Source organism: Protopterus annectens, chromosome 1.part1, assembly GCF_019279795.1.
Source record: "Protopterus annectens isolate FY-2018-M chromosome 1.part1, PAN1.0, whole genome shotgun sequence".
Classification (NCBI taxonomy): Eukaryota; Metazoa; Chordata; order Ceratodontiformes; family Protopteridae; genus Protopterus; species Protopterus annectens.
This window is the reverse complement of record NC_056726.1, coordinates 1,724,992,982-1,725,020,600: the sequence shown is the minus strand read 5'-3', so window position 1 is coordinate 1,725,020,600 and position 27,619 is coordinate 1,724,992,982. Positions and strand designations below refer to the sequence as shown.

General features: G+C 43.5%; 1 protein-coding gene across 1 annotated transcript in view; it reads left to right on the top strand.

Moving 5' to 3' along the window:
• Positions 1-27,619, top strand: part of GPN2 (GPN-loop GTPase 2) — a 248,605-nt gene that overhangs the window by 127,814 nt on the left and 93,172 nt on the right. The window lies entirely within an intron of this gene.

Genomic DNA, 27,619 nt, shown 5'->3' with positions numbered 1-27,619 from the left:
TTTATATAGGATTCTGCAGTTTGGGCTGTAGTTTCCACTGGCCCTGGGGCATTGAAGGATTCCACTTCGGATGTCCTTCAAGGATGCATCTGCAGTCCTTACAAATGGGTTGTCCTGTCGTCAGGCAGCCCTTCGGTCGGCCGGATTCCAAAGTCTGGGTCTGGCCTCGGCTGGTGTCGCACTTCACCCGACGTCATAGCTGCAGTTATTCGGGTATAAAGGCATCAGCCGACGCCATTTTCCTCAGTCTTTCTTGCCGCGTGGCGCCCGAAGCAAAAGCTGTTCGCAAGTGCCGGTCGGTCAGAACCAGAGATTACTACTACCGAATACTACTACGAAGACTTCTAAAAAGCTAAGTACCCCGTTGGGGACTCTTTCTTGCCTCAGCCGATGTCAGAAAAAGTGAATAACTGTTTAACTTGTGGGAAACAAATACCTCATAAAGATTTCCACTCTTACTGCTTACCCTGTTTAGGCCCAGACCACGACGTAGCAGCTTGTCTAGCCTGTGCTTCTTTTAACCGGCGGACGCTTAGACGTCGGTCTGAATTTGCTGAGGAGTTGTTCGGCTCCGATTTTGCTTATATTATGCCGTCGGATCCTCCGACTACGCAAATGTCTAAAAAGCGCAAGGAAAAGGACCGACACTCGCGGTCCGCGGTTTCAGCCGAAACCGCGGTTAAGCCAACCGCGAGTGTCTCTGTTTCGGCTGAAACCGAGCAAGCGGTTCTTCCTTCGGCCGAAAACTTACCTTCTACCGAGGCCTCTTCCAACCTTGTCGAATCGGCTTCAGAAAACCCACCTGCTGTTGCAGTTTCTCAGGAATTATCTGACACTGTTCCCTTGGATATTTCAACCCCTGCACGTGGAGCTGCTAGGCCACCTGCAGCCATGTCCATTAAGGCCTTTGCCAGGGCTAAAGCAGCTAAAGCTACTAAAACTGTGCCTGCTAAGACCCCCTCTCACAGGCCTAGCTCCAGTTCTCAAATGCTTAGTTTAGCAGAGGATCTCATTTCTTTAATCCGGGGATCCCAACCTCAACCAGACAGGGCCTCTCAGCCACCTCCAGAGAAGAGGCCTAGAGCAGAGCCCCCTCAGCCACTTTCTACAGATGATTCCTCTGATGATTCAGATGATACAGACCCTCCAGAGGCTCCTTTCTCCCTTATGAAGACTCTGATGCTGAAGAGTCCATCCCTTCTGCCTCTCCGCCTGAGGAATTTTCCTTTGGGGAAACCTTGCATGCTATGAGGGAACAATTTCAGTGGCAGGGCCAGGATTTTTCAGACTCCGGAAAAAGGCTTAGAACCTTTCTGCATTTACCACAACATAGGCCTTTAGCCATACCTCCAGTTCTTTCTGTTGTAGATGATGCATTTAATGATGCTTGCACTGCTCCTGATTCTCTACCTCCGGCCCCTGCTAAGCCTGATAGATACTACAGGGTCCCGGACACGCATTACCATTTGTATAAGGCTCCTTTGCAGATCCGAGACTATCTCACAAGGACCTAAGGCTGTAGCAGCTACCTCTGCTAAGAACCCCCCCTCAGAAAGGGAATCCAGATCCTTAGAGAGATGGGGTAAAAAAGTTTACACTTCTGCTACTCTTTCAGCTAGGGCCTTGAACTGTCAATTTCACAAGATCCAGTATCAAGAATTTATGCTAGACCAGTTAACCAAAAAACTGTCCTCTGATGAACCATTAGACAAAAAATCTGTTCAGGAAATGGTACATAACATTCAGCAAGTCAGTAACCATTCCTTAAAATGCGGCTATGATGCACTGGAGGCTTCCTTTAGATCAGCCATGACTGGCACAGTTATCAGAAGGCATGCATGGTTAAAAGAGCAGGCCTTACCAGACCATGTCAAGTCCAAACTATTAGATGCTCCTATGGATAAGATCAATTTGTTTGGCTCTACTGCACAACAGGTGCTGAAGAAGATGGAAGAGAAGGCAAAATCTGTCCAAACGGTAAAAGATTTCTTACAGGTCCAACCGCCAAGGTTTAGCAGAAATTGGCCCTCCAAGAATTGGTCCTTTCCAGACTCCTCCAGAGCTCAGAGAGGCAGGAATAGGCGTTCAAGAGGCAGAAGCCAATCCAAGGGTGCCTACAGGGGACGCCAGTGGCAGAGTAACAACCAGCGAAGTACAGCCACAGACACAGCCACCACCACAACTACAGGACAATCACAGTGACTTGGCTCTGGCACCGCCTACCAGGGAACAACTAGAAGCACCCTTAGGCGGGAAGCTAGCCTTATTTTCAATAAACTGGCATTACATCACAAGAGACAAGTGGATTTTACAGACAATAGATCAAGGCTACAGGTTTCATTTCCATACTCTACCAGGGAAGAGAGGAATGCCAAACCTACCTCCAAATCAAAAGGCAGAAGCTCTAAAACAAATATCTCAATTATTAAGGATGAGAGCTGTGGAAAAGGTACCATCTATGGAGCAAGGAAAGGGATTTTACTCCAGACTCTTCCTGGTACCAAGAAAAGAGAGCAAATGGAGACCTATTCTCGACCTGTCCGCTTTAAACACATTCCTCATTGTTCCAAAATTCAAAATGCTGACTCTACAGCAGCTTCTTTCCATGCTGGGCAAGGAGTCTTGGCTGGTGACTCTAGATCTCAAGAAGGCATACCTGCACGTCCCCATACGACCAAATTGCAGAAGATACCTCAGATTTCTTGCAGGATCAGAGCATTATCAATTCTCAGCATTGCCCTTTGGCTTATCTACTGCGCCCAGAGTGTTCACGAAATGCCTGGCATCAGTAATTGCTCATTGCAGGCTTCAGGGAATCCAAATCTACCCCTACCTGGACGACTGCCTGATACAAGCGGACAACAAAAACAAACTAGCAGAAGACTTACAAAGGGTCATTTACCTGCTACAAGCCCTGGGATATACAGTCAATATAAAAAAGTCAAGGTTGATACCATCTCAAAGAATAACCTTTTTGGGTGCAGAGCTGGACACATCAAAACAAATGGCATTCCTAACAGTAGAAAAACAGGAGCAACTACCTCTCTACTTCTTGACATTAACAAAGCAGAACCATCTAACAGCAAGAAAAGTACTGCAAGCCTTGGGCTTCATGGCATCCTGCATAATATTGGTTCCTCATGCCAGACTGCATATGAGAAAACTACAGTGGTACCTAAGGAATTTATGGTCTCAACACAAACACAGCCTCGAAACCAAAATTCCAATAATTCCATGCCTGAAGCAAGAATTCCTATGGTGGGCTCAGGCCTGTCAATCAAACACAGGATTGCCCTTCCACAGCACTCAACCAAGCCAAACCATCACGACGGACGCCTCAGACCTCGGTTGGGGGGCCCACATGCTGGACAAGTGCATACAAGGCTTATGGACTCAAGACCAGCTGCACCTACACATAAATCTAAAGGAAATGCTGGCAGTAAAACTGGCAATTCAGGCATTCAGACCATTTCTCCGACAAGGTCAATTGATGATAAGGACAGACAACACCACAGTTATGTGGTACATCAACAAACAGGGAGGCACACATTCATATCCTCTATGCCGGATGGCACTGGACCTCTGGAATGTGGCCCTGAGCTACAACATTCAGTTACAAGCAATTTTGTACCAGGAAAAGAAAACATTCTAGCAGACATATTAAGCAGGACTACCACGGATGCCCACGAATGGATGCTGCATCCGGACATCTTCAAAACCATTACAAGAAAATGGGGACTCCCAGAAATAGACTTATTTGCATCCCCACGCAATCACCAGCTAAAGAAATTCTGCACAAGGACGTACCACCCACTTGCTTGGAAAGTGGACTCCCTATCTTTCAGTTGGAAAAACCTGACAGCATATGCATTCCCACCACTTCCTTTGATGCACAAGGTGCTACTGAAGATCAAAGAGGACCGTCCAAGGATCATTCTGATAGCTCCAGACTGGCCAAGGCAACATTGGTACCCATTACTGAGGAGCATGTCTCGGGAACAAATATGGCCACTACCCCTGGTTCCCCTGCTGTTAACACAGAACAACTACAACATCCTGCATCCAAACCTGAAAACTCTGCAGCTGGCTGCCTGGAACATTGCATAAGATCAATTAACCCAAATTTATCCCAAAGGGTTAAAGACATTATCCTTGAGGCTCGCAGACCCTCAACAAGAAAAAATTATTCAGCAAAATGGAAAAGATATCTCATTTGGAGTACTGCAAAAGGAGAAGATGTGTCACTGGTAAACATAGCCAACATCCTGGAATACTTGGCAGAGCTCTTCCACACAGGCCTGTCCTATTCCTCCATCAAGATTCATGCATCAGCTATTTCAGCAGAATACGACTTGGATCCTCCTGTCTTCTCACATCCTCTGCTCAGGCAGTTTCTGAGAGGAATTAAAAATGTAAAACCTCCTAGGAAGCCACCATTACCAGCATGGGACTTGAACTTTGTGCTAGAAAAATTGACACTTCCTCCTTTCGAACCAGCAGCAACAGCAGAATTACAATATTTATCATGGAAAACTGCTTTCCTGCTGGCAGTCACTTCAGCAAGAAGGGTATCTGAACTACAGGCATTAATGGCAGTACAACCCTTCCTGATCTTCCATCAAGATAGAGTGTCCATGAGAACAAATCCTACTTTTATGCCTAAGGTGGTCTCCAGAGTGTCTTTAAATCAGGCTATCCACCTACCTACATTCTTCATCAACCCACAGAACAGGGGAGAAAGACTGTTGCATACCTTGGATGTACATAGACAATTACGCTACTACCTGGACAGGACCAAGGGCAATAGAAAAACTGACCAGCTACTGGTAGCATATGCAACAGGAATGGAAGGAAAAGCAATTTCAAAACAGACAATCTCCAAGTGGATAGGAAATTGCATTAGATTTTGTTACTCCTACCATGGAAAGAAAACTCCAGAAAACATCAGGCCTCACTCTACAAGGGCTACAGCCACTACCACAGCCTTCTTACGAGGAGTGGCTACCAAGGACATTTTAGAGGCTGCTACTTGGAGCTCCGTGCATACATTTGCCAAGCATTATAATTTACCTTTATACTCTAGATCCCGAGCAGGTTTTGCCACTGCTGTTTTGCAAGGGATCCTAACTACACCATAACTTTTTATTTTTCCTCCTCCCCCAGTTTGGCTATGGTATTCTACCCATTTGTAAGGACTGCAGATGCATCCTTGAAGGACATAGTACAGTTTTGTACCTACCATAAATGTAGATGTCCGATAGGAATGCATCTGCAGTCAGGATTACCCACCCACCTTTCCCCTCTGTGGTACTCCTAGGGTATTTGCCCATCTTATAGCTAGCTGGGGGAATCTATTATGGTGTATTTGTTTGTATATATGTACATACATGCTTATTTTTTGTGTTTGCTCTCTACTATTTGGAATCATTGGCATTTATCCAAATTTAGCCTTCCAAGAGGGCACCTGGCATCTGGGGCAAGAAACACTGAGGAAAATGGCGTCGGCTGATGCCTTTATACCCGAATAACTGCAGCTATGACGTCGGGTGAAGTGCAACACCAGCCGAGGCCAGACCCAGATTTTGGAATCCGGCCGACCGAAGGGCTGCCTGACGACAGGACAACCCATTTGTAAGGACTGCAGATGCATTCCTATCGGACATCTACATTTATGGTAGGTACAAAACTGTACTTTTTGAGAAGTGAGAAGTTCGTTTTTGAGAAGTTTTTCACTGTGGTTTTCTGGGCTGGGGGTGGGGTCGGGATGTGGACATCCAGTGAAATTAATTTATGGTCTGATCTTACCAATGAGGGATATACTTCTGGTGTGGAGCATAGAGTCCCCATGTTGGTAATGATCAGGTCTAGTATGTTGTCCCCTCTTGTGGGAGTGGTGACTAGTTGTTCCATAGCATTTGAGTTTATAATTTCCAGGAATCTTTGGGCTAAGGTGCTGGGGCTTGGGTAGTGCTCCCAGTCAATGTTTGAGTATTTGAAGTCGCCCAGTATAATGGTGTTCAGAGAGATCTTCATGTTCTCCAATGTTTTCAGGAAAACCGAATGGGATTCCTGACTTTGAGAGGGTGGTCTGTAGGATGCTATAAACTGAAAAGCAGTCTTGCCCACTGTTAGTTGCACATGGGTGGTCTCCGTTACTTCGTGCAATGCCAGTAACCTGGAGGTGTGGATATCCTTGATAAATATGGAAACTCCCCCTCCTTTTGTGGTTCGGTCCGGGTTTTGGGGCCGAAAAGCATGATATGAGGTATAGCCTGGTAGTGCTGGGGTGCTCTCTGGAGCCTTGAACCAGGTTTCTGTCGCTGCACAGATATCGATGTTCTCCATACTGAGGAGAGCTTCGAGTGCATGCATCTTGAGGTTAAGACATCTGGCGTTTAGCAGCATTACCCTTAGTTTCTTGTTCCTTGTGCTGTCTATGGGGGTGGGTTTGACTTTTGAGCCTTGCCTAAAAAAGGCACTATGGGGTGGCAAGAGCCTTTGCCAATATCCGAAAGCCCAGTGGTGACAGGTGCAAGCCGTCCCTAGTGAAGCAACGTGCTTGTCGAGCATGTCATCCCAGGCTGACAGACACTGGATCCCCTTTGAATGACACCAAAATTTTAGCCAATTGTTAAAATCAATAATTTTGTCTTTGTACTGTGGCATCATTCTAGGTGAGGGTAAGATGCTGCTCAAGGTCAGGGTCATACCAGCCTGGGCTACATGATCAGAGAGCTCCACTATGTCTCTTTTCATGTAGTCCAGGGAGGTACGTCTCAGGTCATTCACACCAGCATGTACAATGACTGAGTCATATTTGTATTTGCTTTGGAGTGACCTGAGTGCTTGCGTTATATGTCGGATCCTAGCACCCGACAGGCAGCTCACCGTGACCTTCTCTTTATTCAGCCTGGTGAGCGGGACGTCAGTGTGTCTGACAATAGAGTCACCTATAACAAGAGTATAAGGTGTGTTATTCAGCCTTAAGGGCTGTGGCTGCTTGGCACACTGACTTTGTGGGTTATGTGTCGTGTGTGTTTTGTTTTGAGGTAGCGTTTGCTTGGATGTCTGCTTTGGAGGTCTCTGTTGCTTAGGTAGATTTTTATTTAGGGCCTCCGAGTATGTTTTTGTGTGTTTGTGTTTGGTTCGCTGATGTGGTGGGACTATGTGATACTGGAATTGTGTTGTGTGAGGTTACCTTCTCCTCCTGACTGGTTACACCAGTTTTGAGATGAGAGCTCAGCCTCCAGTTTGGCTAAATAGTTGCATCTCTCACATATATTTGAACCTGTTTGGAGGAGGAGAGGGTTGTCTGTGTACATGAGACAGTTGTAACATTGCCTCAAAATTCCCAGATTCACCAGCTGGACTGGAGAGGAAACCACTGACTGACCTTTGGACATGCTAGAGTAATAGGGTAACTGAATTTAAGACAGACCAATAGAGGACAGGGTAATCGTAGAGAATATAAGAGTAAGTAGTGCTTATGGTTTAATAGTGCTAACTTGTAGGATTACTTAATTGGACCAGTGAAGGGCCTTAGAATGAGAATATGGTGTTTAAATTGAGAGATAGAGCAGTTCTAAGGGAAAAAGTGAAGAGCAGACTTTGTGGAGCCAGGAATAGTTTAAACCCAATTAGGCGGCGCTGCCCGTTGCGCTATGCTCAGAAACGCGCAAAAGAGGGTTTTAAGAGAGGAAGATGAAGGAGTTTTGGAATTGACCCAAAATGGCCAATAAAACTACAGTTTCGAGTCAGTAACCACTCCCACAAGGGCAGGCAGGCTGCTAAATATTTTTCACTGCCACTGATCAACAGAGAGACTTTCCTTTAGCCCAAGCAAAAAATGGCCTCACAGAAACTTACAAAACAGTTCAAGAACAGCAAGCCTGTAACTGAACTTTTTTAAATCTCAGAAAAGTGGGAAAAAAGCAAGATTTTTTTTGTTTTTTCAGAGATAGCAGAGGTTAACAAGTATCAATAAGTTATAACAGTGCAGTAAATGACCCCACACAAGAGTGCTAGGCCAAAGACAGATAAAATGCAAGTTTTTAGAAAAAAAAACGATTTTAAAAAGAAGTGCAAACAGGAGATTCAGTAATCGGCTCTAGGTTGTGCTCTAAATACAGTTACTAATGCAGAAATCAAATCTAACAAGCCAGAAAATGCTCAAAATAGGCGGCTATGCAGAAAAACTTGGCAAATAAACAGAGGAAAAATACTTAGTCTCAAAAGTGGCTCATTTCTTCTCTCAGCGTTTTCTCCTCTTGGTGGGTGCTTCACCAACAGGCAACAAGCCTGAAAAGATGCCAAAACCACGAGGCAACCAGGTTTTAAGAGAGGAAGCTGAAGGAGTTTTGGAATTGACTCAAAATGGCCAATAAAACTACAGTTTCAAGTCAGTAACCACTCCCACAGGGAAAGGCAGGCTGCTCAATGTTTTTCACTGCCACTGATCAACAGAGAGACTTTCCTTTAGCCCAAGCAAAAAAATGGCCTCACAGAAACTTACAAACAGTTCAAGAACAGCAAGCCTGTAACTGAACTTTTTTAAATCTCAGAAAAGTGGGGAAAAAGCAAGATTTTTTTGTTTTTTTGTTTTTTCAGAGATAGCAGAGGTTAACAAGTATCAACAAGTTATAACAGTGCAGTAAATGACCCCACACGAGTGCTAGGCCAAAGATAGATAAAATGCAAGTTTTGAGAAAAAAAAAGATTTTAAAAATAAGTGCAAACAGGAGATTCAGTAAACAGCTCTAGGTTGTGCTCTAAATACAGTTACTAATACAGAAATCAAGTTTAACAAGCCAGAAAATGCTCAAAGTAGGCGGCTATGCAGGAAAACTTAGCAAATAAACAGAGGAAAAATACTTTAAAGTCTCAGAAGTGGCTCCTTTCTTCTCTCAGCGTTTTCTCCTCTTGGTGGGTGCTTCACCAACAGCCAACAAGCCTGAAAAGACGCCAAAACCACGAGGCAACCAGGTTTTAAAAGAGGAAGATGAAGGATTTTTGGAATTGACCCAAAATGGCCAAAAAAACTACAGTTTCAAGTCAGTAACCACTCCCACAGGGGCAGGCAGGCTGCTCAATGTTTTTCACTGCCACTGATCAACAGAGAGACTTTCCTTTAGCCCATAAATGTAGATGTTCGAGCGTATTCACTGTTGCAGTCCAGGTTACCCACCCACCATCCCCCTTATCTTTGCTGGAACTTATCTGCACTTCTCTAATCTTTACTACCTCTGTGGTGTATTTGCTTGCAGATGAAGGTATAACATATATTTTGGTGTATGCATGGTTATTGGCATATTTTTAGCCTACCCTTTTGGGGGCACCTGACATCTGGAGCAAGAAAAAATGAAGAAAATGATGTTGGCTGCATCTTGTATACCCCTGGCGCACTGACGTCAGGGAAGAAGCAACAGCAACCGATGCCGGACCAAGACTTTGGAACTCAGGCCGACTGAGGGTAGCCTGCCAGCAGGATAACCCAAGTATAATGACTGCAACAGTGAATACACTCTAACATCTACATTTATGGTAAGTGTACACAACTGTACTTTATTTATATAGTGTAGGAATTTGTGCTATTTATATAGCGTTTATTTTGCCACTCTTATGTGTTTTTTAGACCATACAGCTAAGTGATATAGACAGTATGTGTACATTCTTTATGGTGATGGTGATAGAGTGGGGTTAGGAAATTAACATTTTCCCAATGTAATGCGATCTCAGAGTTGGTGTATTTAATTTACGTGAGGTGTGGCTCCCCCACATGGGGGGGTGCAGGGGGGCTTGCCCCCCTGCAGAAACGTAGTAAAAAGTGTTTGTTAGTTTGGTGTCATCATATGTGGAGGGGATTTTATTTTCATGTGATGCACATTTTAGATGTTATGGGTTTTAGATGTTATGGGTTTTAGATGTTATGGGTTTTAGATGTTCTAGTTTCGATGTTATGGGTTTTAGATGTTTTGAAGAAGAATCGTATAGCTGTATATGTATATAGTTTTGTATAATTGCAATATGGAAAAGTACTTTGTACCTGTAGCATGTCAGTCATTTCTCAGAGGGAGGATGTAGAGTAATGTGTGTTGTACCTTTTAAGAAGCATTTCAAAGACCTGAACATGCATATAAATAGCAGGCACATGCTAGTTTCAGTGCTGTTTTGTGAGGTACAGCCGGAATGTGAACATCTGTGCATGAGACAACAAGTTTGTAGATATGTTTATGATTGTATATAATAAATCTGCTTGAACAGAACCCACAATGTTCATCTACTTTATCCTGACTAAACTAGCGACAACAACTGAGCAAGTTTTGTTACTGGGACCCAAACCCACTGCAATGGAAGATGGACACCTTGTCCTTTACATGGAAATAGAAATTCCTCAATGCACTTCCTCCTGTTCCTCTTCTGCCAAAATTCCTTCAAAGGGTTTTGTCAGACAAACCGAAAATCTTTCTGGTGATTCTGCTTTGGTGTAGACAGAATTTATTTCTCCATTCTTTTTCTCCTTTTCGGGGGCAGTCATCTCAAGTTTACCCCACAGTATGGACTTGCTTATACACTCTGCAGTCAGCTCTTTGGGTAATAGTTTTATTTTTTTTAGGCACCATGTTTCAGAGGACATGCTGCAGGTTTTTATTTTTTTTTTTAGGCACCATGTTTCAGAGGACATGCTGCAGGTTTTTTCAGGAGGCAAGAAAACCTACTGCCATAAAATCTTTTGTGTAGCTAAATGGAAAAGATTTTCTTTGTGGTGCGGAAAGAACCACCAGGACCCCTTTCTAGTGAGTATTCCTATTCTTTCTTACTTTTGTGAGTTGCTCAATTTTGGGCTGGCATATTCTTTTATCAAAACTCCTTTACTAGCCATGTATCCGTGTCTGCTTTTAAACCTACCCTCATCTTCTAGATTTGAGTTCCTTCTTCTTGAGATTTAAATTCTTTTCTGGAAAATTGGCCTTTACCACCTTTCAGTCTGCCGCCAGTTCTTCCTTAAAAGTTTGTGCTTGAAAAACTGTTGGTGGGTGTGACTTCTGCCAAGAGTTTCTGGAATTGCAAGCGGTCATAGCAGATGTTCTTCAAGAATGCAACTGCAGTCCTGACATATGGGTTGTCCTGCCTCAGGCAGCCCCTCGGTCGGCCGGATTCCAAAGTCTGGGTCCGGCGTCGGCTGATGTCGCCTCTTCCCCGCCGTCAGAGCGGCTGGGGTATAAAAGCATCAGTCGACGCCATCTTCTCCAGTCTTTCTTGCCGCGCAGTGCCAGAAGCAGAAGCAGTTCGCAAGTGCCGGTCGGCCAGCTCCTGTGTTTTCAGTTACCGAAGTCATCAAAAAGCTAAGTACCCGCTAGAACCTTTTCTTGCCTCAGCCGATGTCAGATAAAACTGCAAAAGTTAATAATTGTTTGTCTTGTGGTAAACAAATACCTCATAAGGACTTCCATTCTTACTGCCTTCCCTGCCTGGGCCCAGACCACGACATCTCGGCCTGTGCTTGCTTCAATAAGCGCACACTCAGGTGCCGGGCAGAATTTGCTGAAGACTTTTTTGGGGAAAATTTCTCCTATATCATGCCGTCGGAACAACCGACAACACATATTTCCAAAAAACGGAAGGACCGGGACCGACATTCTCGGCCTGCGACTTCCACCGACATCACGCCAAAGCCTACCGCGAGTGCATCGGTCTCTTCGGAGGCGGTAATTCAACTGCTCCAGACCAACGACACCGCTTTACCGCACCCTTCGGTCCCGGAGGTTACCCCGGTGCCGGTTGTTGATTTTCCTCCTGAAACCGAAGCCCAGGAATTACCTGACACCATACCGGTGGATAAAGTTACTCCAGCACGTGGGGCAGCTAGGCCTCCGGTCTTTATGTCCATCAAGGCCTACACACGTGCTAAGGCTGCCAGCCAGGCTAAGGCTCACCCTCCTAAATCCTTTTCCCAGGGTTCCACTTCTGATAAAAAGATCATGACTTTAGCTGCAGATCTAATTTCTTTAATCAGAGGCTCTCCGGCACATCCAGACAGAGGTTCTCAGCCGCCTGCAGATAAAAGGCCTAGGGTTGAGCAGACACATACCCTTTCCTCAGATGAAGCCTCTGGGGACTCGGACCATTCAGATTCCCAGGAAGAATCCTTCCAGGCCTACGAGGATTCTGATGCTGATGAATCCATTCCCTCTGCCTGTCCTCCAGAGGATATTTCTTTCGGGGAAATTCTCCACTCCATGAGAGAGCATTTTCAGTGGCAGGGCCAGGATTTCTCTGACTCCAGGAAAAGGCTACGTACTTTCCTTAAGTTACCCCAGCACAGGCCTTTAGCTATTCCACCAGTGTTAGATGTATTGGATGATGTGTACTCAGACTCCAGTGCTTCCCCTGATTCTCTCCTTCCTGCTCCTGTCAAGCCAGACAGATATTACAGGGTTCCTGAAACTCATAAGCATCTCTTTAAGGCCCACTCTGTGGATCTAGAAACTATTTCTCAGGGGCCCAAAGGAGTGGCCACCTCCACGGCCAAAAACCCTTTGCCCGCAGACAGGGAATCTAGGTCCTTGGAGAGATGGGGCAAAAAAGTTTATACCTCAACCACCCTTGCCATGAGGGCACTTAACTGTCTTTTTCATATGTTTCAGTATCAGGATTTCTTGATGGATGATTTGCAGAAAAAGTTAGCCTCTCCTGAGCCTTTAGATAGAAAGGCCTTGCAGGATTTGGTTCATAATACTCAGCAAGTTAGCAATCATTTTCTTCAGTGTGGTTATGAAGCATTGGAAGCTTCATGTAGGGCAGCTATGACAGGGTCCGTCATACGTAGACATGCTTGGTTGAAAGAACAGGCATTGCCAGATCATGTTAAAGTAAAGCTCCTAGATGCACCTCTGGAAAAACAGAAGCTATTTGGTGCTAATGCACAGGATGTGTTGAAATCTATTGAGGAAAAGGCTAAATCAGTACAAACAGTCAAAGATTTCCTCCAGGTTTAGCCACCGAGGTTCAGCAGGAATTGGCGTTCAAAGAATTGGTCCTTTCCAGACACTGACAAGTTCCAAAGGGGAAAAAACAGGCGTGCTCGAGGTAGAGGGCAATACCGAGGCTCCTACAGGGGCCGCCAATGGCAACCAACTAATCAGAGAAGTGGCGCAGGGACTTCTATTGCTCCACAGGGACAATCACAATGACTTGACTTTGACACCGCCGACCAAGGCTCAGAGACGCACCTTTAGGCGGAAAATTATCCTTATTTTCAAAGAATTGGCACGTTTTAACAAAGGACAAATGGATTCTGGACATAATAGACAAAGGTTACAGGTTCCACTTCCATACCTTACCAACAAGACAAGGCATGCCAAACCTGCCACAAAATCAAAGGGCAGAGGCACTCATACAAGTTTCAAACCTGTTACAGATCAAAGCAATAGAAAAGGTTCCTCCTCAGGAACAAGGTCAAGGATTCTACTCAAGACTGTTCCTTGTTCCAAGAAAAGAAAAGCAATGGAGACCTATACTGGACTTGTCCGCTCTAAACACTTTTCTCATTTTGCCAAAATTCAAAATGCTGACGTTACAGCAACTTCTTCCCATGCTGGGCAAGGGGTCTTGGCTGGTTAATCTGGACCTCAAGGAGGCATACCTGCATGTCCCAATCAGACACAGTTGCAGAAGATACCTCAGATTTCTTGCAGGGTCAGAGCATTATCAATTCTCAGCATTGCCGTTTGGCTTATCTACTGCGCCCAGAGTATTCACAAAATGCCTGGCATCAGTAATTGCACATTGCAGACTCCAGGGCATACAAATATACCATTACCTGGACGACTGCCTTATACAAGCGGACAGCAAACAAGCCTTGATAAGAAATTTGGACTATGTCATACACTTACTACAGGCTTTGGGATACACAGTCAACATTCAAAAATCAAGACTACTGCCATCCCAACAAATAATTTTTCTAGGAGCCAAACTGGATACAAACTCACAAATGGCTTTCCTCACAGAAGAAAAACAAGAACAATTACCAGATTACTTCAAAAGCCTAGCAAAGCTCACCCAGATGACTGCAAGGAAAATCCTGCAGGCCCTGGGTTTCATGGCATCTTGCATTCTTCTGATTCCACTGGCAAGACTACACATGAGAAAACTACAATGGTACCTAAAAAGTTTATGGTCTCAACACAGCCACAACTTAGAAGAAATTATACCACTCATTCCATGTCTTCAAAAGGAATTTTTGTGGTGGGCACAAGCAAGTCAATTAAACAAAGGCATGTCTTTCAACAAACCTCAAGCAAGTCAAACCATTACAACAGACGCCTCAGATCATGGATGGGGGGTGCAAATGGAGGGCAGATGCATTCAAGGGCAATGGGCTCCCGGGAAATGCATCTGCACATAAATCAAAAAGAGATGTTGGCAGTGATTCATGCAATCGAGGCCTTCGGAAAATTTCTTCAGCAAGGTCATCTACTAATAATGACAGACAACACCACTGTCATGTGGTACATAAACAAACAGGGAGGCACTCATTCTTACCCCCTCTGCAGACTAACAATGACTCTTTGGGAGAAGGCCCTGAAACTGAACTTACAGTTGCAATCCCAGTTTGTTCCAGGCAAGGACAATGTTCTGGCGGACAGTCTAAGCAGAAACATTTTGGACCCGCACGAATGGATGCTGCATCCAGACATTTTTTCACAAATAACTCCTGCATGGGGAAGGCCGGACATAGATCTCTTTGCCTCTCACCTCAATCATCATCTGAAGAAGTTCTGTTCGAGAACACACCATCCTCAAGCCTGGAGAATGGATGCTCTCTCCTTCAGCTGGAATTCTCTGACGATCTATGCATTCCCACCTCTACCATTAATGACCAAGGTGTTACTGAAGATCAAAGCAGAACAACCGAAAGGTATTTTGATAGCTCCAGACTGGCCAAGGCAGCACTGGTATCCATTACTAAGGAGCATATCTCGCACTAAGCCGTGGCCCCTGCCTCAATGGCCTCTGCTTCTAACTCAGCACAAATACAGGACTGTTCATCCCAACCTGCAAACATTGCAGCTGACAGCTTGGAGGGTTCCATGACTTCTACCCATATCTCTCTCTCCAAAAAAGTTCAAGAGATCTTACTGGAAGCACGCAGACCTTCCACCAGAAAAACTTATTCAGCCAAATGGAAGAGATTCATCACCTGGAATGCCAACAAGGGACAGGATGCATCAGTAATAAGCATGCCACAGATACAAGAATACTTGGCAGAAATGCTTCATAGTGGCCTTTCATATTCTTCCATAAAAATACACGCTTCAGCAATCTCAGCAAAATACAACTGTGATCCACCTGTGTTTTCACATCCTTTGCTAAGACAGTTTCTAAGAGGGATTAAGAATATCAAACCTCCCAGGAAACCACCAGTGCCTGCATGGGACCTCAACTTCGTCTTGGAAAAATTAACTCTTCCTCCTTTTGAGCCAGCAGCATCTTCAGAAATGCAATTTCTCTCCTGGAAAACAGTTTTCCTGTTGGCAGTTACCTCAGCAAGAAGAGTCTCGGAGATACAGGCCCTCATGGCAGTACCTCCATTCCTCATTTTTCATCAGGACAGAGTTTCTTTAAGAACCAATCCTTCATTCATGCCAAAAGTGATATCCAGGGTGTCTCTAAATCAAGCAATTCACCTGCCTACTTTCTTTCCCAATCCTCAAAATAAAGGAGAAAAGCTGCTGCACACTTTGGACATACACAGACAATTACGCTACTACTTGGACAGAACAAAGGCCAACAGAAAGTCTGACCAACTATTTGTAGCTTACGCTGTTGGAGTGCAAGGAAAGGCAATTTCCAAACAAGCAATTTTAAAATGGATTGGACACTGACTGCATCAGATTCTGTTACTCTTTCCATGGAAAAGGTGTGCCAGCCAATATCAGGCCACACTCCACCAGAGCTATAGCCACCTCCACAGCCTTTCTAAGAGGGGTGGCTACAAAGGACATTCTAGAAGCTGCTACATGGAGCTCCGTGCATACATTTTCCAAACACTACAACCTGCCTTTATACTCCAGATCCCGAGCAGGCTTTGCTTCGGCAGTCCTGCAGGGCATTTTAGCTACACCATCTTTTTCTTAGATCCTACCACCCCCAGCTTGGCTATGGTATTCAACCCATATGTCAGGACTGTAGTTGCATTCTTGAAGGACATAGTACAGTTTTGTACCTACCATAAATGTAGATGTCCGATAGATATGCAACTGCAGTCAGGTTTACCCTCCCTCCTACCCCTCTGTAATTTACTTTTTTGGGTCCACTACCCCTTTTCCAACTTAGCTGGGGATAGCTTTTATGGTGTATCTGTTTATTACTATTGTGCATGTCTGGAATTGTATCCATTCTCTAAATTTAGCCTTCCTTGTAGGGCACCTGGCATCTGGGGCAAGAAACACTGAAGAAGATGGCGTCGACTAATGCTTTTGTACCCCAGCCGCTCTGACGTCGGGGAAGAGGCGACATCAGCTGACGCCGGACCCAGACTTTGGAATCCGGCCGACCGAGGGGCTGCCTGAGGCAGGACAACCCATATGTCAGGACTGCAGTTGCATATCTATCGGACATCTACATTTATGGTAGGTACAAAACTGTACTTTCCTCCCTTCTTGATCTTTTATAAAGATAGGGTTTCTCTTAGCACCAACTCTTCCTTTATGCCTAAGGTGGTTAATGAGTTGTCCTTGAGACAATCTGTCAGTTGTCCGTCCTTCCTTCCTTCTTTCCCTCTCCCCAGTATAGAGGAGAGATGGTATTTCATTCTTTAGATGTACACAAGCATCTCAGATTCTACCCAGAAGGTCCAAAGTTATCGGGGAATCTGAGCAACTTTTTATCTCCTTCAAAGATAAGAAACCAAGTTTGCCAGTATCTAAGAAAACAATTTCTTCTTAGATTTCCAAGTTAATTTTTTTCTGTTATTCATATTATGGGGAAACTGCTTTCTTCCTCTTTTAGAGTCCATTCTTCTAAAGCTGTAGCATCCACTGAAGCCTATTCAAGGGCATGGTTGCTAGATCTATTCTTAAGGCAGCAATTTGGTTTTCTGCTCATACTTTTACTGAACACTATATAAGCTGGACGTGTTTTCTATGATTAGAGCAGGTTTTACCAGGTCCATTCTCCAGGATCTTTTGATAAGTCCTTCTGTCCTGACTTCCTTCTCTCTTTAGTAGTTTTACTACTCTCCCACTTGTAAGGAATAATCCAGCAGTGCTCTTTGAAGGACTTAATGCAGTTGTGTAAGAACTTACCATAACAGTAGATGTCCTACTGATCACTACTGCAGTATTCCATCCCACATTCCTTTCCCTTTTTTGGTGTTGCTGTTTTCTTTGCCCAAGATGGACTATATTTCTTTATTCCTTTTTCTTGATGGATATGTACATATGTGTTTAGTTTCCTCTTTTTCTAATCTTGTCCTGGAGACAAGTAAGTTCAGCGGTATTTTGCACCCATATAATTCTGTATGTACGTCACACATTTGAGCTTAGGCCATACATCAGATGTACAGTGCTTTGAAGGGCCCAGGCTTTGGTATACTGGCTGGATGTACAGCTATCCTTGGCAGGATAATCCACTTGTAAGGTATACTGCAGCAGTGATCAGTAGGGCATTTTACTTTCTTTCCCTACAGGCTTTTCAGGAGTCCCCATTTATAGTGGTCCTCCCCATACAAATCAATACTAATGTCTGTACATAATAAACATGAACTTACCCTTCTTTGAAGATTGTTTAATGTGATGCTGATGATCCACAAAGCAAGGATTCTTAGAGCCAGAATCATCCTCATAGCTCTGATTAGTCCCTAGCTGGTCTGGATCCCTTGCTTACAGTCCCGTCTAAAACTAATCAAAAATATCGCTGTCTAACCTGTCAGGCGAGTCTCACCCAGATGTTCACTCCCTGAGGTTTTGAAGTATGTTTTTTTCCAGTCCTTTTTTTCAGTCCCAGTGGTGGCTAGTGATCCTTCTTAGTTTTCACCAAAAATCCCAGTTCAAGGAAAATATATTGAGGTAATTGAACACATTTTGTTTGGGCAAGATTCAAAAGGTCGGATCCCTTTTCTGTTGTAGTTTTAGTCGTGTTGGATTATCTGATGGGCATATGTTATTCAGGTTTAAGTATTTTGTTTGTTGGATTTCACTTGACCACCATCTCCAACTTTCTTCCCAGCCGTGATGGTCCTTCCTTGGTATTTGTGAATGTTTGAAGTCTTTCTTGAAGGGCACATTTTTTTAGGCTGCCATTTCATGAGCCTATACCTCCTTGAGGCTTATTTTGTACTCCACAAAATAACTCTGGATGAATTTGAACTGGTGGCTTCTGCGTAGCTCAGATTTGTATCTTGGAGTCCCCCCCCCCACCACCACCACCACCACCATCACTGTTACCTCTGCCCAGGGTATTTCTGAACCGCAGACCTCCTCCACCAAACATCCCTTGCTTCTTTTTCCATCAGACCATGTTTCTGTTAGAACTGATCCTTCTGTCGTGTCTGATGTGGCTTCTGAGTTCTGTTTTAATCAAGCCATTCACTTTTGTGTCTTTTTCTTCCTCAGAATTCTAACTTTGAGGAGTATGTGTTGCATCACGGGAAAATTCATAGGCAGTTAGGATATTGTTTGGGCAGGACTAAGTCTGTTAGGAAATCATGACATTGGTATCCTGGTTGATGATGCATATGTGGATTGATAGATGGTTGATGGCAGCCATGATCTTTAGTGTTCCCCTGGCACACTTTCATTTGAATGTACTCTGAACTGTGAAATGCCAGTGTTTGGTAAGTTGCCATTGTTTTGCAAGTTTCCTAATGGTGTACGATTCTTGTCACCTTGCCCTTTAGTGTTTTGACAGTTCTCACAGGTGTGAATGTGATAATGATCCTGTAATCATGAACATGAATGCTTTTCTGGCAGACTGAGTAGCTCACATAACACAGGAATGTTGTAAAGTCTGAGATCAGTGCTTCCGAAACAGTAGCAAGGAAGTTAAAACCATAGCTTTCTGCTGGTTAAGTAAGACAATCAAGCCCTGTTAAATGTAGAGGTTTGGGGGGCACATTCATACTGTCCACTACCAGGTAATGATAGCGGGTCTGGCATTGAGCTATTGGTCATGGCATTCTCCTGCCAGAAGTTCATATAACAGGAGAAGTGAACATAGTAACGGATTCCATTAGTCGAGCTACAGTCCTTTCCTGGAGTGGACAATCATGAGACCATGCATTCAACAAGTCTTCTGAATATAGAACACTTCCAAAATCGACCTGTTAGAACATGGTCTTTTAAGCTCTGTTCCTTGCATTAGGACAAGGGGAAATGGCACCTGGATTTCTGCTCTCCCTAACACAGAGGTAAAAGTTGATATCCTCCTTTCTCTCTCCTTTTTTTTTTTTAATTTCGTATCTGTTCTCCATGTTCTAAGAGGAAAAGCCAGGACTCATTTTTTGTCACTTTCTTCTGCATGGGGACATGCGTGAATGGGCGTACCTTCATTGAAGGTTGTGCATCAGGGCTGGTAACTCGGCACGTAAAAATCAAGTACCAATCATTAGCGGACCAGAGTTCCACTGTGGCGACCCCTAACCAGGAAAAGCCGAAACGCACAAACAGACAAAAGAAGAGTGTGGTCACAGGCTGTGTCTGCTCCTTTGTTGTACAAGAAGCCATCCTCCCCCAAGTGAGATGATGTTCATTTAGATGGAGAAAACAGCTGGATTTTACATAATCACCACTGTCTCTTCTGGATGTTGTGGGTGTTTTAGAAGTTCTTGAAGTGGCTGGGTTGCCTTCTACTGGGTAGACCTACCATGTCTATATTATAACAACGAACGCTTAAAATAGCGAATGCTGTATAATCGACCCAAAAAAAAACGAAAACACAAAATTCTGAATAAATGGCACAGCAGTTTGTTTCCAAACAAAACAGTTCAGCCGTGGTTTTATTTCCACTATTCCTTGCATTCGCAATTAACAGAAAGAAGAACGAATAAGTAGAAAAACGCTCACTTTATTATTAAGAAACAACAAAGCTTTCAGGAATCTCCCTTCAGTGTTCAGTTAAATCAGTTAAAACCATTGTATATATAAGGATAAAATAGCAAACCACATGACCCAGCCATCCAGTGTGGAAACAAACATCATTAATGAATCAATTATAAAATTTTAAAACCATACTATTTTGTGAGAATATATCTATATACATGTGCTGATACCTACATCTAAAATAAAAACTGAAAAAAGACTTACAATCGATAGATATATTTCTTAAAGTAAAGAAATATATATATATATATATATATATATATATATATATGTATATATATATATATGTACAAAACAAAATAAATCGCCTATATCACTTCTGCTTGTAGTCTAGCATTAATATGGTTGTTACCATGTTATTTTACCCAGATACATATACATATATCTGTATCTAAGGTAAAATCTCAAAAATGACATATAGGAACAGTAAGGACACCTATTTCAGCAATAAATCAAACAAATTATTTATACTGCTTCTGCTTAAAATCTAACATAGGTTTAATTGTTGCCATATTGTTTAACCCAGGTGCTCTGTTTGCTTCATGTCTTAATATCCACTTGTATTCGGACATCTCCATGTTATTATTTATATCACAAAACCTCAGACTCCTATGTGCAACTTCTAATACTTTAAATTTAAAGTTATGTGAACTTCCCTCGTCCATCCTTTGTTGTGCTAAAGCATTGGATGAGACGCTCCTTCTTATGTCAGATTTGCGCTCAATGATGCGGTCTTTCAGGCATCTTGATTGAGCACTTACCAACATAGACTCCTTAGCATTGTGTACATGTAGCTAAATATACTACCATCATAGTTCTACAGGTTGTTTGATATTTAATCTCGTATCTTGATCTACTTACTGGATGCTCAAAGAATGTTCTGTCACAAATGTCAGAGCAGCAACTGCAGGTAAAGCAAGGGACTTTTCCAACATTGTGTATTACTTGATTCACCAAATTCACCTCAAACTCTTTGTAGCATAATTTTCTCTTTAAGTCATTCATATTCCTACATGCAAATCGAGGTGTACTGCCCAGTAATGTACGCAATTCTGGCTGAACCATTATGATCCGCCAGTTCTTTTTTTAATTATTGCCTCAACATACTTAGCCATACAATTATCGGTAGTAACATATCTTAACATAAGAACTGTGTTTTCACCATCTTCTTTTAAAGATAGATAATTACTAAACTATGAGGGTGCCTGTGAGGTTCTATTCTTCAATATGTTATCTTATTCCCATAATATTTGTCATATCATAGCCTCTACTTTGGAATTCTTCACATAAGACTCCCATCTGTTCCTCACATTTTCTCTGGTCTGTATTCAACGTACTAATTCTCAATAATTGGCTTTTTACAATGCCATTAAATACATGTCGAGCATGCATGCTTCTCGTATGTGTATATTTGTTCACATGTACACTCTTTCTATACGCACATGTTTCTGATTTATTATTAACACCTTTGTAGATCTCAACATCTAAGAAAGACATTTTATCATGAGAACAATTCATAGTTGTTGTTTGTCTTTCAGCTTTTTACCGGTAAGGGTCGCCACAGTGGAACTCCCGTCCGCTAATGATTGGCAGTAGATTTTTATGAAATGCTGAGGTGTCAGCTCGACACCCAACCTTCAACTAAGGCACGCCCATTTATGCACGCATGACTTTTCGAACGCTACCCAACCGCGGGGAGGACATGCAGACTCCACACACTTGAGAAAATCCGTTCTATTATTTAAATACTGAACAAAGCACCTTAACTGCTGCTTATCCCCATCCCGTAGTAAAAAACAATCATTAACGAAATGCTGATAGAAAAGAATATTCTCTCTGAATAAATTCACACACACAACATAATGCTTTTCCCATTGACTGAGGACAATGTTGGCATATGTGTTGGCCATGGGTGTGCCCATGGCTACTCCTGATGTTTGTAAGTATGGTTGTTTGTTGAATAAAAAAATTTTTTCTCCAAAACAACTTCTGTTATACTACATAAGGTTTCCACCTCTTTCCCCTTCATTTTAGCATTATGGCATAGAAATTCACGAATTGCATTTACACCATATTCATTGGGTATCACAGTACATAAGTATTCATACCATGAATAAAGTTTTTTTAAAAAATCATTGGTGTCTTTAATATAACTTGGACAAGAAGGCAAATATTTACTTAAATTTTCCTGAATGAAAATGGATAGAGGTTCCGTTGGCCACCCTCTTCCCAAGACTATCGGTCTCATTGGTGGAGTGGTCAAAGATTTATATAGCTTTGGTATTCCACATATGACCGGAATTGGAAAAGAAAAGTTCAAGTGTGATATCACCCTATGTTTGCATTTCATAGACAAACATATTTGTTTCACTAATAATCTTTCTTACATCACCAAATGTGATTTCTTTGAAAGTGTGCTCATCATTCAAAAAATTCCTCATTAACTCATTATATTCATTTTTATCGAAAATAACTGTTACTCCACCCGATCAGCTTGTTTGATGATAATGTCCTTATTATTACTTAACTACTTGCAGGCCAAAAAATTCTGCATAAGATGTATTGTACCTTTTTACTTTTAGTCTACCCATGGAGACATCATTGTATAGTTGTCTTAATTCATCCACACAAACAACACTAAAAGCATCCAAAATTGGATAATTATTAGGAATAAAGATACTTTTCTTTTTAAACTTATCTATCGCCCCACTTTGTGTGTCTTTAAATAACATTTTCAAACACACATTCCTAACAAATGTCTTCAAATCAGTCAGTGCTTCCACTGTTCTATTGCAGCCACTGGGAATAAATTGCAGGCCTTTGTTCAACAAGCTTTCCATTTCAGCAGTTAAAAAAAGACTTGATAAGTTCAAAACAGAACTGTGCTGCTTACCATTCATCTGTGACCCTGTTTGTTGTTTGGTAGCGGACTGTCACTCTTTCTTTTTCCAGATGTTCATCGTGTTTCACTGCTGCAGTCATTACACTTGGGTTATCCTGCCGTCAGGCGGTCCCGCAGTCGGCCAGAGTTAGGCTTTGGTCCGGCTTCGGTTGCTGTCACCTCCTCCCTGATATCAGTGCGTCAGGGGTATATAAGAAGCAGCCGGCGCCATTTTCTTCTTTCTTTCTTGCCGCGCGGTGCCCGAAGCAAAAGCAGTTCGCAAGTGCCGGTCGGCTGACTCCTGAGATATCAAATTCGATTTTCAGAACCGAAGTCTTCAATAAAGCTAAGTATCCCGTTGGGGAAACATTTTCTTGCCTCAGACCGATGTCAGTAAAAGTTAATAATTGTATTTCTTGTGGGAAGCAAATACCTCATAAGGATTTTCATTCTTACTGTATTCCATGCCTAGGCCCAGATCACGACGTTACTAGTTGCCGGTTTTGTGCTAGATTTAACAAATGCACTATTAAACATTGGTTTGATTTTGCTCGCCATTACTTTGGCCGAAGGTTTAATTATACCATGCCGTCGGAACAACCGACGACCGGAATTCACAAAAAATGCAAAGATAAGGGCAGGCATCCTAGGCCCAAAACTGACAACGAAGCCACTTCTAGGCCAGTCGCCGGTTCACCAGTTCTCAGTGAGGTGCTTTCGCAGCCCCTGACACCCGCTACCTCAGAGCCACAGGCCACGACAGACTCCCACATGGAGGTGCCTAGGCCTCTAGATACTCAAGGTATTGGGCCTATGGAGACTAACCCTTCAGATGGGTCCGGAGCCGCTGAGCAGGCATTCGTGTTACCCTGCTGCAGTCATCACACTTGGGTTATCCTGCCGTCATGCGGTCCCGCAGTCGGCCCAAATTCCAAAGTCTTGGTCCGGCGTCGGTTGCTGTCGCTTCTTCCCTGACGTCAGTGCACCAGGGGTATATAAGAGGCATCCGACGCCTTTTTCTTCAGTCTTTCTTGCCGCGCATTGCCCGAAGCAGAAGCAGTTCGCAAGTGCCGGTCGGCCGACACCTGAGATTTTCGATTTGAATTTCAGTCAGAAGTCTTCATTAAAGCTAAGTACCCCATTGGGGAACATTTTCTTGCCTTAGTCCGATGTCAGAAAAAGTTAACAATTGCATTTCTTGTGGAAGCAAATACCTCATAAGGACTTCTATTCCTATTGTATTCCTTGCCTAGGACCAGATCACGACGTCACAGGTTGTCGGTTTTGCACTAGGTTTAATAAACAAACTATCAAACGCCGTTTTGACTTCGTACGGCATTACTTTGGTAGGAAATTTAATTATATCATGCCGTCGGAGCAGCCGACGACCGCCATTCATAAAAAACAAAAGGATAAGGACAGGCAGCCTAGGAATAAGCCAGACACCGAGGCCTCAGTTGGGCCTTTCGCCGGTTCTCCGGTTTTCAGTGAGGCATCTACGCAGCCCCTGACGACCACAGAGCTGGAACCCCAGACAGCTGCGGATTCCCAAGCGGAGTCTACTAGGCCAACGCAGCCATCTACCGACACCGGAGCAGAACTAGACACCGGTGCAACGGAAACACCTTCGGTTGCAGAAGGTGTCTTCAGACAGACTACACTCACCATTAAATCTTATGCTAAACTTAAAACTCCTTTAAAACCAAAGAAAACTGTACATCAGTCTACAGTTCAAGGCCCCATGCCTAAGAAACGGATGCTTAAGATGGCTGAAGATTTGATTACCCTTATCAGGGGTTCCCATCCCCCTCCTGATAAAAAACCAAGACAAGAGGAGGATTATGCATCCTCTGACCAGGTTTCTCTCTCCTCAGATTCTTCTGAGGAACAGGATTACACTTTTCCACCTTATGAGGATTCTGATGCTGACGATTCTATTCCCTCAGCATCTCCCCCTGAAGACTACTCCTTTGGGGAAACTTTACATACCATGAGGGAACATTTCCACTGGGAAGGCCAGGATTACTCAGATTCTAAGAAAAGGCTCTGAGAGTTCCTTTTACTACCCCAGCACAGGCCTCTTGCTATCCCTCCTGTTTTAGATATTGTGGATGATGTTTACTTGGAGTCTAGTTTAAATCCAGACTCTCTTCCTCCTGCTCCAGCCTAACCAGACAGATACTACAGAGTACCTGACTCACACAAATTCCTTTATAAAAGCCCTGTAGCTGTCCCAGAAACAATTTCCCAGGGTCCTAAGGGCGCTTCTATGGCTAAAAAATCCTGTGCCCTCTGAAAGGGATTGCAGAGCCCTAAATAGATGGGGAAAGAAAATATACACCTCAGCAACTCTGGCTATGAGAGCATTACATTGCCAGTTTCACATGTTGAAATATCAACAATTCCTGATGTCTCAGTTAAAACAAAAAATGGGCACACATTCAGAACAGCCTGAATTCAAGGAAATGCAGGATCTGTTGCATGCAGCTGAACAGGTGGGCAAACATACTTTACAATGCGGATTTGATTCATTGGAAGCTTCCTGTAGAGCAGCTGTTACTGGCTCTGTCATACGTAGACATGCTTGGTTAAAAGAACAAACCCTCCCTGACCATGTTAAAGCAAAATTAATGGATGCACCTTTACAACAGGATGTATTATTTGGTGTCAAAGCAGAAAAGATTTTAAAGAAAATGGAGGATAAGGCAAAGTCTATGCAAACGGTCAAGGATTTTTTGCAGGTACTACCCCCTCATTTCAGCAGAAATTGGCCAACAAAAAACTGGTCCTTTCCAGCTTCAGACAGATCACAGAGGGGCAAATACAGATGCCCGAGGGGCAGAGGCCAGTCACAGGGCCCTTACAAACCTCGCCAATGGGGTTCTGCTACCCAGAAAGGAGGAGAAGACAGGCCCCAGGCTAGCAGAAGACAAACACAATGACTCTATCCTCAAAACTACCAAGCAAATCTCTCCTGGCAACTCCCTTGGGAGGAAAACTAGCATTTTTTGCAGACAACTGGAGCATCATCACAAAAGACAAATGGGTTCTAAACATCGTCTCTCAAGGATACAGATTCCACTTTCATACCTTACCAAGGATCAAAGGAATGCCAAACCTGCCACCAAATCAGTGGGCAGAGGCACAAAAACAAATTACAGCTCTCATGAACAGGTTACCTGCAAGAAAGAAAGGGCAAAGCATGGAGACCCATTCTGGATCTTTCAATTCTGAACATCTATCTGCAAGTACCAAAATTCAAGATGCTAACACTACAGCAGCTTCTTCCCATGCTGGGCAAGAATGCTTGGCTAGTCACTTTGGACCTCAAGGAGGCATACCTGCATGTCCCTATCAGACAAACAGACAAAATTGCAGAAGATACCTCCGCTTCATTGCAGGTTCAACGCATTATCAATTCTCTGCACTGCCCTTTGGCTTATCTACTGCGCCCAGGGTCTTCACAAAATGCCTGGCACCAGTAATTGCATACTGCAGACAAAGAGGAATTCAAATATGCCCATACCTGGACGACTGCCTTATTCAAGCAGAAAGCAAGGACATTCTTTTAAAGATTATATGCTCTTGATGAATGAGCATTTTTTACCAATAGAGAAAGAACTCTCAGATGAAATAATAAGAATGGAAAATGAATTAATTGGCTCTGTAAATTTTGCATGCATATCTGGTTCCTATCGGTTAATGCTGAATAGAATGAATATGCTGGATAATAGGCTGCAGGCTATAAAACAACATAAACTACAAAGAGATAACAACTTTAGAATGGGTCATATTTTCTCTTGGCCAAAGACCCAGGTAAATAACAACAATAAAAACTTTCATACAAAAGAGAAAAGAGATGGAATGGATGAATTAGACACTTTCAGAGAGTCTGAAAGGGCTCCGCACGCTCAGGATGGGCGTGTCCAGGTATTACAGCAACCCAATCAAGAAGGAAGGAATACTGTGGTAGATACAGTGCACGACGTGATTGGGCAACAAGGTTCATACTAGGCTATCTGCCCTAGGGCATTTATAAGCCTAGCCAGAATGTGTTTGGCTTTCGCCACCCATTTTAAATTTATTTTGCTATGCCCTTTTTCGAGGTTAGTATACTGTGCCTCTGTCTAACAGTGACACAGAAGTGATACCCGGGGTAAACCTACGATCTCCCATCCACTCATCAAGATTCCTCTTGAAGAGAGTCAATGAGGGACTCTGCCTAACCTGGACTGGGATTTTATTCCAGAGTGAAGGAAGCCTCTGGGTTATGAATCTGTCCCTCCAGCATGTCCTATTTATTTCAGTGCTGAGGTTCAAGTCTCTCGAGCGCGTAGCTCGATGGGATTTGGATTTTCTGAGGTGCAGCATGTCCATTAATTCCGGGTTGGACATGGCTTTATACGTCAGGCACAGATCGCCTCTGAACAGGCGGTATGCCACTGAGTAGAGCTGGAGATGTTCTTCGTTCCACATTGCTGCAGTCCTAACTATTGGGTAGTCCGCTGTCCAGTCGGCCCGAATACCAAAGTATATGGCTGACGTCGGTCAGGGCGCATTAGACTGACGTCAGTACGTCAGGGTACTAATGCGCATGACCGACGTCATATCCCCAGTCTTTTTTGCCGCGTGGTCCGAT